The 19,888-nt window shown below is 38.8% G+C and overlaps 1 protein-coding gene across 17 annotated transcripts in view; it reads left to right on the top strand.

Moving 5' to 3' along the window:
• ZNF521 (zinc finger protein 521) overlaps positions 1 to 19,888 on the top strand; it is a 366,934-nt gene that overhangs the window by 2,314 nt on the left and 344,732 nt on the right. For 2 of the 17 annotated variants that reach the window (XM_078392631.1, XM_072998869.2), the window contains exon 1: positions 1 to 77. This exon is cut by the window's left edge and continues 48 nt beyond it. The exons of the other annotated variants lie outside the window; for them this stretch is intronic. The gene's annotated coding sequence lies outside the window, so the exon portion shown is untranslated. The remainder of the gene's footprint in view (positions 78 to 19,888) is intronic. 17 annotated transcript variants of the gene reach the window in all.

The raw sequence follows: 19,888 nt of genomic DNA, 5'->3' as shown, positions 1-19,888 counted from the left end.
GCGTGTGCCTGTGCGTGTGCGAGAGAGAGAGAGAGAGAGAGAGAGAGAGAGAGACTGGCTGACTGACTCGAGCGAGCGTGAGATTCCTCTTTATTTTATCGTTCCTGAACCAGAGTGAACCAAAGAATGGAGAAGCCGGGAAGGGGGGGGGGAAGAGGGAGAAGGAAAGGCGCGCGCGCACAGGCACACACACACACGCATAGATCACACGCATGCACACTCACACACGGCGTCTAGGTGGGCATGGGGAGTAAGGGGACGCTGAAAACTCTGTCGCTGACTCCCCTCCGACGGCGTGTCCCCATTTTTCCTCCTTTTAAAAACGGGGGGGGGGGTCCGAGCGATTCTTGACGAATAGATAGATGGAGGGATTGATCTATTTAGAAAACAGCCCCTCGCCAAAGGTGTCGATTTTTATGCTCTCTTGCTGTGAAGGGGCGCGTGTCTTTTGGCTCTCCTCGATAACGCCCCCGCCTCGTAGAAAAACACCGGAGAGGGTTTCTTTTTTTTCCCCCACCCCAAGAAAAGAGGAGAGGTGGGGGCGGAAGGAAAGGCATGGCGCGGCGTGGCAAAGAAAGGCCAGCATCTTGGTCGCCCGGTTAGATGCTGTCCCAGGAACAAAACGGGCCGCCGAGATGTGCCGCGCTCGCTCGCTCGCTTGCTTACGCACTGGCGTACTTTTTAGTTCAGGGGGGTAGGAAAATAACGGATCCCGCCTGTTTATTCAATCCCTAGGAGCTGATCGCATAACTTTTTTTTTTTTAAAGTGTTGCGTTTGTGTTGGTCTTAAGTTGGAGAAGGAAGTTTTGTGTATGTGGGTTTTTTAAAAAAAATCCCTCAGAAGTGGGTGGGATTTGCTGGGATGTGTTGATGTGTTGGGATGTGGAGAGGAGGAGAGAAAAACTTGGAAGTTATTATTGATCTGGAGGCTGGATGGAGTTGCTGGAGCTGGAGCCCCTGTGTTGGAATGTGGGAGGGTGCCAGTGGTGCTGAAGCAGGAGATCACGTGGGCTCCCTTCTCTCTCTCTCTCTCTCCCCCCCCCCGTCTTTTTCTTCTTCTTTTTTTTTGGAAGGAGGGGTGGGGTGGGCTGATACTTGAAAGCTGTTTTGAAAGTTAAGGGGTGCCATGAGGAGGCAGTGAAGAAAAAAGGGGGATGGGGGGGTGGAAAGACGCCGAAGTCTTCAGGAACATATACACAGGGATCAGCCTTAAGGAGGAAAGAGCAAAGGCCCTGAAGGGAGGACAAAGGGCGGCTTGTGAGAATGTGGCAGGCCACAGGAATGTCCTGGGGAGAGTCAGTCTGTGCTGCCTCCCTCTTTCGGCCCAGTGGTCTTGACATGCGGGCCTCCCTGCTCTACTTCACTTGGGACCGTGTCACCCGCCCTTCAAAATGACACTGCCAGGAGCAATCTGTGCCTGGAGATCTCCCATCTCCAGGAATTCCTCTGCGGATACTCAGACTGACACTTTGCTTCATTTTTGTTTTAAAATTTCTTGCCACATTTCTTTCTCTCTCATTTTCCCCAACACCTCTAGGATTTACCCCAGTTCATACTGACTCCCCTAACAATCAACAGGCAGTTGACCTGTATTGTCACAACAGGGCCTGGTCCTTCCACCACATCCCTAGTTCACCTCTACCTCTTGGCACGTGTTAAATGGAAACTGCCCCCCCCATTAGACTTTGCGGTTTTTGCATGTCACTTTGCTAAGACAAGAAAGCCTGCTTTAGCTCTGCTGCTGCATTTAATATAGTGTAGGTTACCAAAGAGGAGATTTTAATTTTTTTGGTCAAGGTGGATTAGAAACTGAAGATAGGGTGGAGGATATGGCTGATGTTTCACAGTGGAGTGTAGAGATCCTACTTGAAGTTTTAGAAAGTTGCCCTGTGAATACAAGAATATGAGTTCAGGATGTGATTGAATCAATTAGCTGAATTACATAAAAGTTGTAGGCCTATTTTCATAAGGTGACCCAAGCTACATTTTGGGGAAGTTGAAGTCAGTGTTACCACACTGGTTAGAGAACATTGAGGTCACTACAGTAAGGATTTGTTTGACTAAGGTATAAACTTATTCCAAAAGTGACCTGATCTAAAGTTTGAAAGAATGTGGGTCTTCCTTTTGACTTGGTGCTTTTTTTTAATGTGATCCTCTAGATCTCTCCAAATTTGCTGCTTTACATTCAATTTTGACATTACAGTGTGTAATTTTTGGTTGACTGAAGTTTGCAGAGTTCAATAATGCTTTCGCTTGACACTTTATAAAGATCAAATTTGGTATTCTTCAGCTATCTTTTAAAATGACTTAACAATAAAATGTTGTTGATTGTGCATATGTTTATTTTCTGATAGATTTCCTAAATAGGTTTAATTTACATGCATGCAGGTTTTTATGGTCAATGCATAAAGCCATCAGTTGATAATATTTATGAGACAAGATAGAGCTGAAAAACCTGCACATTATTACACTTGTGAACCTTTTAATGCCAAGTAAGCACACCAAATTCAATGATAAATGATATTACATGGTTCCCCCAATAGTATTAAAATGATAATAATAATCTGTTTTCTTTCCCATGGAACCAAAATATTTATTTTCCTGGAGGCTTTCTGTAAACAGAAATACATATTAAAATAAACATATAATATCCAGTTTCTGTGTGGTCATATAAATCAGTGTTTGGTCTGTACCAGCCACCCGTGGTCAGAAGGAAATATCCTAATATCAGAGGGACTGTCATTGACAGTTAGTATTGATCTAAACCAGCAATAGCTTATTAATATGCATAGCTTAAACATTCCAATACATTATTCTATCCATTATCTCCCTTAATTACAACATATGCTAATACTATCTATAATGATTGATACAATATTTAGGATGTTGCTGTGTAGATTAAGATTTCTACACTTCTGTTTTAAAAACACAGCAGGTTTTTTTCCCTTCAATGATTTCCATCTTTGAGCTGTTTGGCCTTATTTGATGGAAGATGTGAGTTCAGAGTATTGATTTGCAGTTGGGAAGCTTAAATACTCCAAATATCTTTTGTAAATCACACATATATTTTAAATTAAAAAAAAAAACACCAGGGGATGCAGGTAGAACTGCAAATATGTGGTCTACCTTAATGAAGGCAGTATAATGCTAATTTATAGCCCAGTTTCCTCATTGTGGCTATTGAAAAGTAAAGTTCTGTTCTTTGTAATGGGACTTGCTCTGTGTGTCTGTTTAGGATTGTAAGTTTAAATTCTTTGCTTCCTCACAAATGAATAATGGTCAGATTATTAATGATTGATATGAACTTTTAGAGTCAAACTAGTGGTGTGAGTTACTTTGTAAAAGCTCTCTAAAACAATCACTGTTGATGGGACAACAACAAAAACTACAATGTAGACTTAATGGTACACAAAGAAGTATTTTGAATGGGGTGTAATGTAATGTGGGACTAGTGTCTGGTTTAAGTAAAATGATTGCGGAATAAATCTCTTGAGGATGCTGTCTACATAGCTAGTCTAGGATGCTATCTACATACAGTAGTCAGCTAGTCTTGTCGCTGTAACAGAGGAAAAGATTCCTAACTAAGGCATTTTAATTTTGTTACTATTGCCACTTGTGTTACCTTGAAAGTTGCCATCTAAGGCAGTAGTGACTCAGCGCAAGTAAAATTATTAACAAAATGAGAATTTGATTTGGAGGATTATTACTACTGCTTGAATTTTGGTAAAGTTCCCCAGCAGTTGTGGATCTTTTAATTCTGGAATGTGCTTTTTTGCCTTGTAAAACATAAAGATTTTAAACATTGAGACCCTCACTGCTTCCATTGAGGTGGGGCATAGGGGGGAGGTTAGAAGGCAGTAGCTGTTAATTTGTGTTGAATTATCTTAAGTATAGCCTTTAGGAGATTTCAGCATGTGGAATTTATTGTGTTTTTCTTTTCAGTCTGAAAATCTTTGTCTGATAAATGATGTTTCCATTTTGAATGGATGGCTATGGTGTATACAGTGAAAGTATGCTAATGAATTGTGCAAGAATATATTCAAGTGCATTTTGATGTAGATGAGAAATTAAATTCCAGGGAAGAATTTTTAAAGCATGATGCCGACCTGGACTTTCAAAGTCAGCATCTACAGGTTGCCTTTAGAAGGAGGAAGCGTGAGTGGCATTACATTTTACAATCTTGAGTTGGGTTTTTCTTATTCACCTCACAGTAATTTATCCTATTCCTTCAAGGAGGGTATCTGTAAAGAGCTGGTGTAGTATGCACTATCTAGATTAAAAAATAGTCTTAGATTGTGTTAGGTATCACAGTTTGAGTTGTCTCCTCCCCATCAGATTTTCAAAGGAAGAATGAGGAGGACTGGCAGTTGTATACTTGGTGCATGAACAACCCTCCAAGGTCAAGATGGGTCTTTATGCATATTTAAAACCCTTGTTAGGTTTTCCTGATCAATGGAGGTAAAGGAGAAACAATGTGTCGAGTATTTAATCTTACCACTGGTAAAGATTAGTTTTTCTTCAGTTTAGCACATTAAATGGTCTGCATTACTGACCTACTTTTGCAACTTCTCTGTGTGAGGATGTTGGTCACTCTTGTATGTTCTGAAGTCAGAATGTATTTATTTTAATAATGCAACCCATTATAGTTCTCTTTATAGTTCTTTAAATAATCTTAGTAAACAACTACCAGTATAATTTTGTATACCAGTCCTAAAATACTGTTCTTTGTAAGTAAATTCCATTGATCTGGGTGAAGTTTTTAATTTTCAATTAACCATAATTTTTAAGTGAGTTCAAGATACAGATGTAAATATGTTTAGGAATTATAGTCTTTCTGGAATTAAGTAAATGTTGTGCATCATCTCACAATAATACAGGAGTCACTGCAAACTGCAAGTATTAAAATAACCATAACAAGGATACTGACATATCTCCACAAATGTGAGGACTTGATACTTCAGTATTTCCATAACTTTAATATTTTCCCCAGTGCCGTATGTGTTTCATCACGTTGATAAGCACACATCTGTTCTATGGTACTGAAACTTGATTTATTGATTTTTTTTATTCTTTTAGTTCTAAACAAAGGGGTCAGAGAGGTTTACCTAGAGTATTGTATTTAACCTGAAGTTGGAATGATGAAAATGCTATACTGTATAGTAAAGCCCCGAATTGCTTTGAATTTCACTTTATGAAATTCACTTTGAATTTCAGCTATATCTAATCTGGAGATATGGAAAAGTATGTTTCCCATGTATATTTTGGTCTACATAATTAGACTTTTTTCCTGCTCAATTGGTTAAATTGGTTTCTGCATATAATAGTGCATATGTTGATGCACTATTTTAATTTAGAAACAGTATAGAATAGAGTAATTGACATTTAAAGCTAGTACCTATCCATCTTCCATGATTTTGATTTTTTACTTTTCAAACTTTTGCACAGAATAGATTTTAAATATCCCTGGGTTTCTCCATTTAGTATAAAACATGAAAATTTTCAAAATCAGAAACTGTAGCTATAGTTCTGGTATCTGTGCAAACTGTCCTCCCAATCTCATTTTCACTGATCCAATACTCTCCTCATTGTTTGTTTGTTCTTTTTGAAAGGGCCAATTGCAGAGCATTTCATCATCATATTTAAAAAAAGGAATAGCTAAAATTCATAATATTCCACTTGGCTGTAAACCAAAAATATTTATTTTGAAACCTATTGTTGCCTTTTTTTTTTTAATCTAGCCAAAATCATGTAAAACTGAGAAAATTCAGCATGAAAGCATATATCCATGCAAATCTCCGGTGAAATATGAAAGTGCAAAACAAAATTGCAGATAATTGGAATCTTTTAATCATAATACAGATATTTCTTTAATGCTATTGTTTTGTATTATCAGATGGTGCTCTTTCTCTGATATATCACAACATGTGTGCTGATCTCTTGTGGCGCAATGTATGATTTGTATCAGTCTGAGTTATTAAATATACTCAGTCCTACAAGTATACAGTGGCGCACAGAGAGTTGGGCATCTGTACAGGTACAGCAGGTGCTGGTGGCTTATAAGGCAGATGGAGTAATATGTTCTGTGTGCTGTCTTCTGGCCTGCTGTAACGGCTTCTCTGATACTTCAACAAGGTTCAGCATTTCTGAAGCTGATGTCCACAAAAAGATGTACGTGTGGACCTATTGCTTTCATATTTTACCGGAGATTTGCATGGATATAATGCTACTAATGCAACTCATCTTAGTTCATGCGATGACCGAGTGGACTAACTGAAGATAGACAACATATTGGATCTGTCACCATAGTGCTTAAAATGCTTATAGTTTGCATGATTCCTGACTTTTTAGCTACAAGCTCTAATTTCCCCCTGTTATTGATCCTAGGACTGCTGTGCCATGTTTGATGGTTGCTAGGATAACGGGTATAGTACCCCAAGCTGATATAGTTGCACATATGGACTTTTTCTGAATTTCATACTACAAATTTTAATGCTGTAAAGTTGTGGTGGCATTGTGTTGTGGAGTCAGGTATGTTTCATCTGGAGTGCTTTTTTGCCAATATTGTGGCCAACATTACTGCCAATGCTTCCTTCTTTCCCTCCCTCCCTCCCTGTAGAATGTATGATAAGTTTTCTGCACAAACCCCCACCCTACTCTATTTTAGGTTAATTGGGAAATACAGCTGGAGCCATAAGTTTGAAGAACAAATAACTTGTTTGTAGTTAATGTACTGAACTTCTCATAGGGCCAAAACAATGTAGGTCTCTTATAATTTAGAGCAGACCTGGGCAAAGTGTGGCCTGGGGGCCACATACGGTCCGTGAGCCGCTCCTGTCTGGCCCGCAGACAGTTTTGAACATTAAAACCATTTATAGCTTTTTGTCTAAAGTTGATAAGTTGCTTATCTTTAACATACCGAGAAAAAAAAACACTTTAGTATTTGTGAAGATTAACAAGTTTAAAATAAAAACAATCATAACGTCACTGTTTCATTTTATTTTTAAGTAAAGTTGGTTCGGCCCCCGAACACAGTTCAGATTTTTCATGTGCCCCCCCCCATAGAAATTAATTGCCCAGCCCTGATTTAGAGATATTGTAACTGTCATCTGAATGAACCAAGATAAGGTTGCGTGGTCCCCAGGATTTGACACAAGTGAGCATGGGTGAGACCTTTTATTGGGCCACTGAAAAATCATACACATTGCAAGATTTCATTGATAAAATTACATTTTTTCAAGCTTAGCACAACCTCTTCATCGATAGTTGAGAAAAAATGTAGACAAGAGACCAAACTTGTCTTCAGTCATCTGAATGTTGTTGAATTTATCTATACTTAAGAGACATGTACAATTTAAGGATAACATTTGCAGTGCTGAATTGCTTTCACCTTCCCATACTTCTTTAGCTGTAAACTTTTAAGTCTTTACATCTGTTAACTTTTGTTTTTACAAACAAAATCTTGTAGAGTTGAAATTTATGACAACTTAAATAATATTTTGTGTTTTTTAAAAAATAAAATGTGTTATCTGTTCTAATGTGGCAATAAACATAAATAATAAATTAATATCAGGTTCCAATATACTTTGGGGCTGAATAATTTTCATTGTAAATAACACTATTGGAATGTTGCATTAGATATATAGATACAAACCTCAGCATGATGTATTTTCCCATTTGTATTTGGAATTTGTTGTTGTCCCCTGTTGTTTTGTCAAAGGTCAGCATCAGTCCCATTGGGAGGAAAATGTGGTCTTGTGTTTCATTTTTTGCCTTGGGGGTCTACACGCAGCTTAGCAAGAATTATGCATGCCTTATTTATTCATGTTTTGCTCTGGACGTGTGCATGTCTGGTGTTTAAATGTGCTTAACAATATTGTCACTACAAAGAGTTGAAATTCAAGGACTCCAGTTTCTTTCAACTTCCTTGCTTATCATAATTGACTGGTGGAGAAGTAGTGTTGGATTAGCCTGCCCTGTACCAATGAGAGAATGTTACATAGAAGTTTGAAAGCAGATGCATGTCTTAGAAAACTGAGTACAGTTGTAATCTTTTTATTTTAAAAAATCCCTCTTATTTTAGGCAAGTTGGGTTCTTAGCATGCATCACAATTCACCTCAAGTGTGAGTAATTATGCTAGTTTAGTAATTATTGGAGATGAAAGAAACTCTGTAAGATGTGAATCCTTCTAAACTTCAGTAGCTTTACTTTCAGCCAGAATAATGATCAAGCAGTAGCTAGCCATATGCCTGGGGATTATGTTGTAGCTTAAAAAAATGAGAGACTTGAACTGATCTTGGGGGTATCTTTATTACTACACTTAATAGTATGCGTTTCCATTCTGCATTCCTGTTTTTTTTAAAGAGGGGAGGCAGATAATTCTGTGTTTCTTTATGAGAGGCAGACCAAGCCATTTTGTGTTGAAACATAAACTCCAGATTTTGTTCCCCCAATAGCTACAAATATAATAATTACTTATTTACTGATTTGCTGAATTTTAGTGGTACCCCCAAATCTGTTGTCCAAAGCAATCTGTTTCACTTTAAATGATGATTTATCTGGCATTGTTTGATACTTCAGCTACTCTACTTCTCTCTGTCCCCACTCTGAAACATCTGACATTCCTGCTTCATGTCCATTCAGACAGAAAAGAAATTTAAGTTAGGCATAATTCATACAGAGGATAAGTTTAACTTAGGTACAATTTTGTTAACTTTTAAAAAAATGCAAGTATATAGATTGTGTGCAAATCTGGACAGCTGGGGCTGTCCAGATTTGCAGGAGACACAGTTTATACTGAGTATACACATGATCCATCTCCCCAGTATATGGGTTCACAGGAAAAGGGCTTCATTGTCACCTGATCTCTATAAGTGGAGTTGCCAGAGGTACAATGTGGGGCCTTCTGCACTCAAAAGTGTGTCCTCTTATCACTGAGCATTCCCTGCAAAATAAGTACAGTATTCTCTATTCATTCATATGGAACACTGCTTTGCCTTTATAGTTCTAAACTGGAAGAGAAGATGAAGCTTTGTCTTTCCTGCTGAAGAAGTAGAGTTCATTGTTTCATCCACTCTCCCCTCCTTTTGGCTGTCATCTGTAGATTTCAGTTTTAAAAGTAGGGGGTGCTGTAGTTGAGGAGAATCCATATGCACCTATGTATGTACAACGTATAAAATTTACTTCAACCCCACTTAAGTACTTCAAGTTGGACAATTATGCACTGCTTCAAAACCTCCTAGAACTTATGCCACTAGCATATTAATAGACTGTGAAAGAGTTGATTGACTTTTCCAAGGAAAGGAAGGTTCTTTCTTTCAAATGTTCTATTTTAAATGTTGTATCTGCTTTTTAAAATTAAGGCTATGCTTATTATTCGTTAATTACAAATATCAGCTGTATTGTTTTTCTTAATAATTCTATCTATCCTCTCTCTCTCTCTCTCTCTCTCTCTCTCTCTCTCTCTCTCTCTCTCTCTCTCTCTCTCTATCTATCTATCTATCTATCTATCTATCTATCTATCTATCTATCTGCTGTGAAGTTGAACCTGGGAAGTCTGTTTTATCTGGGTAAATTAGCTTTAGTTGACCAGTCAGCAGAGAGAGAGAGAGAGAGAGAGAGGAGGAAATTGATGAACTGTCTTGTCCACAGCTCATGTAAGGTGGCTTTGCTGGGGCTGTCCAAATTTTCAGGAGACAGGGCTACAGCAGAACTACCTTAAGCTGCAAAATGCTGATTAGCAATTTCCTGCTCACTGTCTGCTGACTTCTCACTTTCCTCCCCCTAGGTGCTCTAGCACAATGGCACAGAGTCTTTTTTTAAATAAAGAAATAGAATGGAAATGGAAGAGTAAAACATGCAGACCTAGGCACTAGGTTTCACAATGAGAGGGTTCAAATGACAGCCAGTTTCCCACCTGCTGCCCTGCCTCACTGCTGCTGTCCCCAGATGGATTAGCTTGAAATAGATCAGCTACAAAGCCCTCCATAGAAGGATCAAACTATATGCATCGACATAAGCAATCACACCACCTGAGTGCATTATGTGCAAGTGCATTATCAGCTCCAGCCACAGAGGAAAAGAATTCAGATGGGGGGTGGTCTAAAACTCTAGGCTGATTTGAATTACTTGTATGTCATGTAATCCATGGAAAATAATACAAACCAGAGTGTCCCAATCCCAGAGCAATTCCCATACTATTCACCAACGTATTGTCCTCTGAGTCAAGTTCTCAAGGGCAGAACATCTGTACAATTTTGTTATTAAATATACAGATTTATATAGCTGTTGGTTGCCACGTATTCTTAGAAGTGTGCTTCTAAACATTAAAAAACACATGGAAATCAATGTACATGAAAATGTTCATGTTTCTGCCTGTTTTTCTCATATCCACAAAACTAGGATATCGTAAATCAGTATTCTATGAGAATACGCCACTCAGCACAGAAGTTGCTGAAGTGGATGCAGTTATTTGCTGAGGTGCCCGATCATAGGACTGGTTGTCTGACAGGCACTTTTCCAGATAGTCACAGCTGCTACTGCAACTTTCAATCCATGCTTGGTAGTCCCAACAGGATGCTGGTCCTAGACTATGAAATGTAATTTGTTAGCATGATTAATTCTTGTCTTAAACAAACAGAGTATCATGACAATTAAAGGTGGCGGTGGTGGTGATGGTGGTACAGGATTCTACTTGCATGCTGCATGCTCTGTCTTGTAATTTTTTCAACTGAGAATTGCAACAATCTAGGAATTGTGTCTATTGTCTAATCAAGTCTTTGTTTAATCAGCAGATTGAATTGTATAATGTCCCATAATGTGCAACATTCATGTTTGTTGGCTGGAGGGATTTTCTGGCCTCTGTTTCTCGAGAAAAACTCGGAAAAACTCATAGTTTAGTGGTGGGAAAATTGTGGCCCTCCATATGTTGTTAGTCTCCCATTCCCGCCAGCTCCACCCAACATGTCAGTGATTAGCACTGGAGGATATAGTTTCAGCAGGATCTGGAGGGCCACCCTTTGCTTTCTCATTCCAGTTAATGCTAGGAATGAGTAGGTTAAGTACCTGTCTCGAATGTTTGTATTGTAAATGTTTTGTAGTATGTTATTGAAAACCTCCCTTAAGGGTGACTGTGCTGGCTATTTAAGTGCAATATATGTCGGATTGGACAGAGCTGAATTTGAATTAAAACCAGGTAATTACACAAGATAAACCTCAATGAGAGGAAGACCATTGTGGAATCATCTTCTTTTGTTCAGTTGACGGGGGTGATTTAAATTGTTCCAATTGGGTTGACATTGCTTTGGGCTTCTTTATGTCTAGTGTGATCACCTGATCCAATGCAAAGGGGTGTGTGTGGGGGGGTGTCAGTTCCCCTTCGAACAGGAATCGTATTTGTACCATGGCCTACATATAGAGGGAAAGATAAGTCCTTCAAATCAAATAAGTCTGCCTGGATTCCCATCTTGTGATCAAAGCCTTATAAAATGAAGCAAGCTGGAACATTGTCCAGTTGAGCCAAATGTTCCGCAGCAATGTAGTTTTGTACATGTCGATCCTTTGGCAAGATTCCGTAGACCCTTTCTTAACATTTTTCTTATTAGCGGATGATACGTTTTTGTTTAGTTTTTTTTTTTTTACTTTGCTATGTGTTTATAGTACATTATTTAGTATTATAACTATGATTCTTTATATATCCTATATCAGTTGTCATTCATTAAGGGAGAACACTAAGGAAGAACTCTTTTTGGAGGTTATGTGCTGAAATGGTTATATTTTTCTCTGGGTTTTTTTAAAATTTCAGACCTACAACTTTTTAAAATAAACATCTAAGGAATGGGATAATTCATAACAGTGGTTGCTAATAGAGATGTGCATGAACCAACGGTTCTTTTACTGCCACCACAGATATTCCGTAGTTCTGCGCCCCACCCCCTTTGACTTCTCTGTCCTGCCTCTAAGTGGGTGCCAAACCACAGAACACCTGTGGGGCTGGTAAATGGACTGGCACAAACTGCCAAACCAGTGGTTCATTCCTGCCTCTAGTCGTTAATAATAATAATTTGTTGTTCTTTAGTCGTTAAGTTGTGTCAGACTCTTTGTGACCCATGGACAAGAGCATGCCAGGCCCTCCTGTCTTCCACTGTCTCCTGGAGTTTAGTTAAATTCATGTTGGTAGCCTTGATGACACTGTCCAACCATCTCGTCTGCTGTCATCACCTTTCGGCCCATCAAATTAATTTGATGGCATGTAATTCATTAATTACATGCCATCAAATTAATTCTGGCTTATGGTGGGCATTTTTAGGGTTCATATGATGGATTTGATTTAAGTCCAGTTGATTCAAATCATGATTTAAATTTAATTTTTTTATGATTTTAAAATACTTTTTTGTTTTGTGGTTTAAATCAATACGATTTTTTAAAAAAACCATTGATTTTTATCTGCCCTCTTTCTAAATATAAAGTACTTGGGAGTGTTTTCACTTTTTCTAGGGGGCACTGCCCAAAGGTACATACTGTAGGTTGGTTTTCTCCCAAGAGGCATGGCGGGGAATAGAACTTCCAACCTCTGGCTCTGCAGGCAGATACTCAATTCATTGTGATAATAACCCCCTTCTTTTTGTCATTTAAAAAATACAGTGGTGCCTCGCTTAACAACAATAATCCGTTCCAGGAAAATCACTGTTAAGCGAAAACATTGTAAAAGGAAATTAAAGACCCAATTGAAATGCATTGAAACCCATTCAGTGCGTTCCAATGGGGTAAAAACTCACCGTCCAGCGAAGATCCTCCATACGGCGGCCATTTTCGCTGCTTGCGAGGAATCAATCCCTAAACACAGCAGGGAGCCATTTTAAGCACCCGGTGGCCATTTTGAAAACCCAACAATCAGCTGTTTTGATCGTCGTAATGCGAAGAATCGGTTCCTGAAGCAAGGAACCGATCTTCGCAAAGTGAAAAAACCCATTTAGACCATCGTTTTGCAATCGCAATTGCGATCGCAAAAAGATCATCATACAGCGATTTCATCGTGATGCGGGGCAATCGTTAAGCGAGGCACCACTGTAGCATTCAAGTCACATGTCTTCAAGAACATCAGATTTTTATAATGGTACTCGTATTTTAAGAGGTGGCTATTTTAGTCTGTGTTAGCTTATCAGAACAAAAACAAGGAAAATAAGACAGAAATGTTGCGGCGCTTTAAAGATTTAACAGTTATATTTTAATGTGAGCTTTCATGGGCAAGTCCACTTTCTCAGACACTTCCTTTCTAGAAGTGGACTTGTCCACGAAAGCTCACATTAAAAAAGTGCACTGTTGCTGCCTTTGAAGATTTCTGGAGATTAAGGTTAATTCAAACTCTTTCTGCTGCTGCTTTGGTTTTTGGGACCCATGTTAGGAAGTAAGTCAATCAAAAACAGCCACACTCTATTCCAAACACACTTCAAAGTTCAAGTGCTCACCATTGCAATTGAGCTTGAGTCCTCTGGAAGGACTGTTACCAGCCAGTTGCCTTTGAGAAGCCTATATGCAGTTATTTCTCTTTGAAATATGCAACTTTGATTTCTAGGGATAGTAAGCAGCCATCATGACTAGCGACTATTGGTAGTATTATCCTCCAACAGTTTGTCTAAGCCCCTTTCAGTAAGAGCACTTTTATATTTATTCACTCATTGATTAAGATTATTTTCTTCAGATGCAGAAATTAAGTTGTGAGACAGGGCTTTTCCTGATGTGGAAGCTGTTTGGGGCATATTTTCTCTAAGGAAGCATTCCTGACAGTAACTTTGCTGATGTAGCACGATGTGAAAAACGGTCCCCCGCCCCCTCCAGCCTTATTAAACATCACTTAATGGAGTTTTAACCAGCCTCTTTGTGGTTTATCCTGGTGCCATGTTGATTTATCCCTTGATTTGAAACATTTACTTGCATTTAATTTTTTTGTTGTTGCTGCTGTTAGCAGTTTCTTGAAATCAGTGTTGAAAAATGGAATAGAAATATGCTGGATGAAGAAATGTGCTGTAAGATGTATAAAAGTTAACTAATGGAAATCGTTGTCGTGTTTTTTTTTTTGTTGTTTTTTTTTGTGACCAGAGATCTTCTTGTCATTTTTATGCCTAAGGAGCACACAGGGGAAGCATCTGGACTGTTCACTAGTGTGAGGTGGGAAAAGAGGTCTGATAGCAAAGTTACCTGTGTAGCAGTGGGCTCAGCGCAGGTGTCTGTTGTGCTGGCCAGGTCCATTATTAGAAAACATCTAATGATGCCCCTCCAATCTCTGCTGCATTCAATTCTCCAGTTTTAAAAACAGTACAGATGTGAAGAGGAATTACTTCACCCTGTTTCTCTTCCTACATGTGCTGCTTATTTTAAAGGCTACTATTACTGGTGCAGAGCAGAATTTCTGCACATACTACCTTATTCTTATCATGTTGGGTTATCTGGTATGTAGATGAAATTATCATTCCATCATGGTTCTGATTTATGCATCATTTTTTTAACTGCAGCATTAAGCAAGGCTTGTGGATGAGGAAGGGGACATCACAGAGGTTTGATACAATTTCTCAGTCAGAAGCACATATTTTGCAGTGAGTCAACTACATTCAAGTATTAAATTCATCCATGTGAGGAACAAAGTATCAAGCATTAAGTTGTCAAATGAGCATCCTTGCAGATTTTAAGTGGTATACACTGTTGTAATGAAAAAGCAGACAGCAGTATTGTAAGAACAAGCACAATATATACATATGGACTAACCTGAACAAACCAGAATTTTTATTAGGTAAATCCAGACATTTCATCATAGTGCTTGTATATATATTTGTGTGTTCTGCTGCACAGATCATGTCAGGATCCGGTGAACCATCCTACAGAGAAGACATTGTAGACAGGGTGATGTTTTCTGTCCAGCTTCAGTTTGAAATGACATAATATTAATTGGCGGACAGATACAACAAAGGAGTTCAAGACCATACTTGCAAGCTTATAAAAATAGAAGCCCCGCTCCCAAGCAGAAGCATTTATGTTCAACTGTACCTCCACTGTGAAGAAAAGCTCCTGAGCAGAGAGGGGTTGAGGTAGGAGGGAAAAGAGGACCAATGAGATAGGAATCAAAAGAGATCCCCCCCTTCACCTTTCATCTCCAGAAAAGATGGAATCTTGTGAACTGGTTTTCATTTATCATCTCCATGATTTTTATTACTTTTTTTGGCCACAGAACAGTTTAGTACCCATGTGTTTTCTTTTATTTAGGTGGCAATAATTATTCAAAGGCTGAAATACTGTTGCTTAGCTATTAAATCAGTGAAATGTGTGGAGTTGATAAAAGATCCCTGCTGATCTAACAGGTTGTGACTGACTATACTAAGCTACAGAATTTTAGCCATTTTGTGGCAATATTGGGATAGGAATATCAATAACTTTCTTGTGTAGCTATTATTTTTAGCAGGTTGTTTGGGAGAAATTGGGGTGAGGAATGAACCTTCTTTGTCGTGTTGTGTTAGGTTGGTCCTTGTTCATAGGTTAAATGTACACATCTTAGAAAAAGGGTTAAGGACATTGATATTGCTTATAGTGCTCTGATTTGGTTTTGCAGTCTTTAGAACACCCCTCTACTTGAAATATTTTATGGTCAAAATAAGGATAATTATGTTTATGGAAATCTCCAGGAGCTGAAATTGACCTATAAAGCAGGCATACATGTTGCTTTATCAAAATGATGGGCTTTTGGTCACTTTCAATTTTAAAAACAAAACAACAACAAGAAAGACCTGATCAAGATAGTTTCCCCCTAATATGTCCTATGATTTGTATCATGTAAACTGAGAAAACCAGCAGTACATTGCAATACGAGATCACACGATGTTTAGAAGATATATATAATGGGACAAATATAAGCATTAGCATATGCCCAAGATATTGGTACAGTGGTACCTTGACTTAAGAACTTAATCCATATTGGGACTGCGTTCTTAAGTCGAAACGTTCTTAAGTCGAAGCACCATTTCCCATAGCAATGCATTAAAAACCATTTAATACGTATCTGCTGTTTTTCGTTCTTAAGTCGAGGCACTGTTCTTAAGTCGAAGCATTCGTTCCCATAGGAACGAATGCAAAGCCAGTTAATCTGTATCTGCCACTAGGGGGCGAATTTTTTCTTCTTCTTTTGACTTAACGTGAATTTAAGTCAAAAAAAGGCTCCGTTCTCAAGTCAAAGCAACTTTTTGCAAACTGAGCCGTTCTTCACTGGTATCGTTCGCATGTAGGGACATTCTCAAGTTGAGGTACCACTGTGAGTACTGCTCACACTGCTCCACTGTGAGCAGTGGAGTACCAAGGCACCACATATAAAACTATAGCAAATGTGTGAACAACTCAAATTAAATTAAAGAATACTCTGTGTACAGCTTAACATAAAATTAAACAATGCTCTTCTAAAAACCAAAACTACCATATACTCATTATATTTGTACTAAACATGAAAGCATTAGGCCATCTATATGCACACGTGTGAGGGCTAGGCTTAGAAGATGCAAGCAGATCTTAAGATAAAACTAAAGAATTCACAGAGGAAAAATTTGGTTTATACTTCTTACTGTGCCTCCCTGTCCCCTTGAAAAAGGTCTGTGATAGATATCTGCATCATGAACAAAGTCAGATTGACTACATGAAACTGGGAAGGAGCAAGTACTCAAAATGAACCTGAGGTATTTCTTCTCTCTTCCATTGCTCTTACGCTGTATTCCACATTGTTATGGAAGTTCTGTTGACCTTCCAGAGAAGCTTAGTCTTGTTGGAAGTGGCAGGGAGGAGCAGGAATAAGAAAGAAATAAGAAACTATCCAACAAACTGCAACAGAGCACACCGTTCTGACTCCTGTCCTCTGAATATGCCGGCCACAGAGACTGGCAAAACATTAGGAAGAAAAGCCATAAGAACACAGCCAACAGCCCGGAAAACCCGCAACAACCATTGGATCCCGGCCAGGAAAGCCTTCGTGAATACAGGAGTAAGACACTTTGCTTGACTGGAATCCTGTTGCTTAGTATTGTTGGTCACAACTAGAGTAGACCCACTGAATCAATAGGGATTTGTTGCGTCACTGCCTCTAATTTCCATTGCTTCAGTAAGCCTATTCTAGTTGCAACTTACTACAGTAAAGTAAGTCACACTTAGAGTAGGCCCATTAAATCAATGGAACTTATGAAGGAGTTCACCAAATCCCCACTGATTTAGTGGGTCTACTCTTCTGTGGCTTACAACATTAAACAGCAGGATTTCAGCCCATGTATCATGTTGATTTAATATAAAGTAGTTCTAACACCAGGTCTTTGTGCTCACTAATGCAAATTAGGATGCCAGCTCACATTCAGATGCACTTCCTGATGAAGTGAGTAAAAGTCCCGCCAGATTACAACTCTATATCTGTGTTGCTTATTATTAAAGGAGGGAGAGAAAGGGTTTGTAAGCTTGCATCCAAGGTTGTAGTGTGTACTGGGGTTGAAATATGTAGTTGGTATGCAAGTACTGTATATAAGTATCTTCCCCATGTATTAGGAATAAGAAAAAGGAAACCCAAAAAGTGTAAATGGAAAAAGTATTCATGTAAATGTTCATTAGATGTTCAGAAGGTGATGTGTGTCCTCCTGGAGATTCAAAAGAGGAGGCAGTTTGCAGTCTTGAAGAAGTGACATTCATATTCTCTGATAGAATAGTGGGGATTGTTTTCAAATATATGAGGCATTTAAGGAGTGATTTTACCATTGCTGACCCCTAGTGAATTTCCATGACTGAGTGGGGATTTGAACCCATATCCTTTGAGTTCCAGGCTGTCACTTAATCCCATGGCCCTCATTTTGATAGAAGAGCTGAATTGCCTTACATTAGTTAATATCCTTGTAGTGTTAACTAATGGCAAAATCACAGAAGTTATGGCAAGCCCAGGTTTTTGCAGGGTGTTTAAATAAACTCTTCTTCCACATAATTCTTGCCCGCTTAATGTTCATCACATGGCAGCACATCATGGATCTGATTCCGACCTAGATAATATGTGAACCACTCATCAAACATTGCCTTAGTGCCCTGGTTTTATTGTTCCTTTCAAGCTTTGACAGGCCATGAGGTTACAAAACCAGAATCATGACTGATTCCCATCCCACCCCCGGTAGATCCACATAGTTGAATGTTATGCTGTGCTTCTCTCATCAGGTTAGAAATAATACCAGATATCTAATGCCAAACTGCAACCTATCAATATAAATCGGGTTCTGTCATTAGTTGGCGTTTGAAGAGATGTTATTTCATTGTTCACCTAGTGATCTATATGTTTATCCATTTGCAGGTTTAAGTCGGAAGAGTTGTTAAGCTTATTTTATTTAGATCTGGCAGGAAGGAGTGCGTAATGAAAGCACTTTAGTTCTCAGAGTTGCAGTATTTTTACCTCCCTCCCTTGAGTCAGTGCATTTAAGACAGTCTAGTAATAGGCTATCTTCTCTATTTTCAGTTCATACAGCAGCCTCAGAATATGACCTTTACAGAGGTACTCCAATTTTATTAAAACAAGTTAATTAATTTGCAGTTAGGTTTAAAGCAAAGCAGTTAGTTGCTTGAAATACCTTTAATTGGTTGAAACTCTAATGATAATCAACCTTAGTTCATGTGGTTTAATGGATAGACTATCTGGGCAGAATCTAGAGGAAGTTAGACATTAGAGATGGGTTATGGTTCTTCTACCAGTCAGTTTCCATACCTAAGCTGTCTGAGGTGATTTTGGGCATGATGTGGCGTCTGGTACACAGGAAGAGCCCTAAAATCTTCCACATCCCTGTAATATGTGATAGCATAAGATGTACATGGGAGTTTTGAACCAGAGCCTCTGTCTTTCAAAAGAATTTTATTTTTCCTTGATATAGAAGTGTCCTGATGTCCTTAGACTATTTTCTTACTTTCATGCTCTAGTTTGTACAGTGCATTATTTTGTGTATAGAAGTTTGATAGGATCGTGTCGCAATAAACAGTATAATGGGAAGAACTGCATGGTTTCTTTCTGTGACATCTAAGTGTGGAAACTATTTTAAATGTAATGCCATAATTGTTCTTGTATGTAAATCATGGATGATAGATACTCTAGATTGGCAGTTGCGTGATCATCTGGAGGCTTCCACTGATGCTTCCATCCCTACCTTTTTACAATGCGGAGCTCTTGGGAAACAGCAAATTGTGTCTATGTGTAATCGTTGTTTCTTGTAGAGTAAGATTCTGAAAAGCAAGTAGTGCCCAGGATAGTTTGATCGACACAAAAGCTGGTCTTTACGGCATGGTGCTTATCCCTGTTTCCAAGCCGTAGAGCCGGTGTTTTGTCCATAGGCAGTTTCCGTGGTCACATGGCCAGCGCGACTACACACGGGACACCGTTACCTTCCCACCATGGTGGTACCTATTTATCTACTTGCATTTGCATGCTTTCGAACTGCTAGGTTGGCAGGAGCTGGGACAAGCGAGGGGAGCTCACTCTGTCGTGTGTATTCAATCTTACGACTGCTGGTCTTCTGACCTTGCAGCACAGAAGCTTCTGCAGTTTATCCCACAGTGCCACTACGACCCTAGAATTAACTAAGTCACACTTAAAAGGAGCATAGATCCTTTGAATAACTTGCTTCCTTGAGCAACTTTCAGATCATGGTCTTTAGACTTTGTAACATAGTGGTTTTGACTGCTAGGCAGCTTCATGAAAACAAAGGAAATATTTCACCATCCCAAGTATTTTTATAGATACCAGGATTATTCCCAAGGAATGACAGAGAATTTAGCCTAAGTGACTTGTGGAGCAGGGCAAGCAAAGTACTGGATGCAAAGTAATGTAAATTTTGGTCACTCACTGATGCTGAA

This window comes from Pogona vitticeps, chromosome 4 (assembly GCF_051106095.1).
Source record: "Pogona vitticeps strain Pit_001003342236 chromosome 4, PviZW2.1, whole genome shotgun sequence".
Classification (NCBI taxonomy): Eukaryota; Metazoa; Chordata; class Lepidosauria; order Squamata; family Agamidae; genus Pogona; species Pogona vitticeps.
This window is presented reverse-complemented; position numbering and strand designations above follow the sequence as displayed.